This window comes from Seriola lalandi, unplaced genomic scaffold (assembly GCF_002814215.2).
Source record: "Seriola lalandi dorsalis isolate HSWRI2012SDOR001 ecotype SW California unplaced genomic scaffold, Sedor1 jcf7180002054900, whole genome shotgun sequence".
Classification (NCBI taxonomy): Eukaryota; Metazoa; Chordata; class Actinopteri; order Carangiformes; family Carangidae; genus Seriola; species Seriola lalandi.
This window is the reverse complement of record NW_019525452.1, coordinates 339,433-340,369: the sequence shown is the minus strand read 5'-3', so window position 1 is coordinate 340,369 and position 937 is coordinate 339,433.

Here is a 937-nt window from a genome sequence, read left to right as displayed (position 1 = left end):
TCGATACACTTTTGAGCACATATTGATCATATAAATACAAATTCATATTTCGAGAGTTTTGTCTAAAAGTGACAGATTTGAAAAGAGAACACTGACACTTGTAAAATATATGATGACATAAATTTGAGAAAAACATAGGCTGTGACTTTAGTTATACAGATTAAGAATATCATGGTCATTGTGCATTTCAGCAGATCTGGATGCTTTATGTTTTAATAGCACTTCATAATGAATAGTGAACAGGTCTGCAAGAAATTATAATTTTCATTATAGATTAATATGTCCATTATTTTCTCGATTAATCAGAATTTCTGAAAATTCTTCTTATAACATTTTTTTTGTCGGACCAACTGTCCAAAATATTCCGTTTACAATATAAAAAAAAAACAATGGAGCCAGAGAGTTTCGGCATATTTTCTTACAAAATTACTCAAAACAATCGATCACCTATCAAAATTACTGTGGATTAATTTTCAGTACATTGACTAATCGGTCAATCAACCAATGGCTGCAGCTTTTGTCTCGCAAAATGGAAGCGTGCCTCCCTGTATTCATCCAAATGTGTCTATGAAATTAGAGCAGATAGGAGCCTACTCAGTGATGAATTTCACTGTCAAAGACAAATTCGAAATAAATCTCTCGCCATGGACTTCCAGCGTGTGTCGCACTCTGATAATTTCCACAATATCCTCTGCAACCCCCAGGGGCAGATTTTTTTTCCTGTTATTTCTCTCTCCATCCTCTCCTGTTTGTTTCTATCCCTGTAAAATGCTGGTTGCTTTGCTGAAATACTGCAGTGCTTTATCTGCCCTCTTTTTCCTCCCTTCAGTCCCCTTCTCACTCTTTTTCCTCCCCTCTCTGTCTTTCTCTCCCCTGGCTGGGTTGGGTGTACAGCCCCCCCCCCCCCACGTCCCCCCCTTTTAGTTGTTGTTGTTGT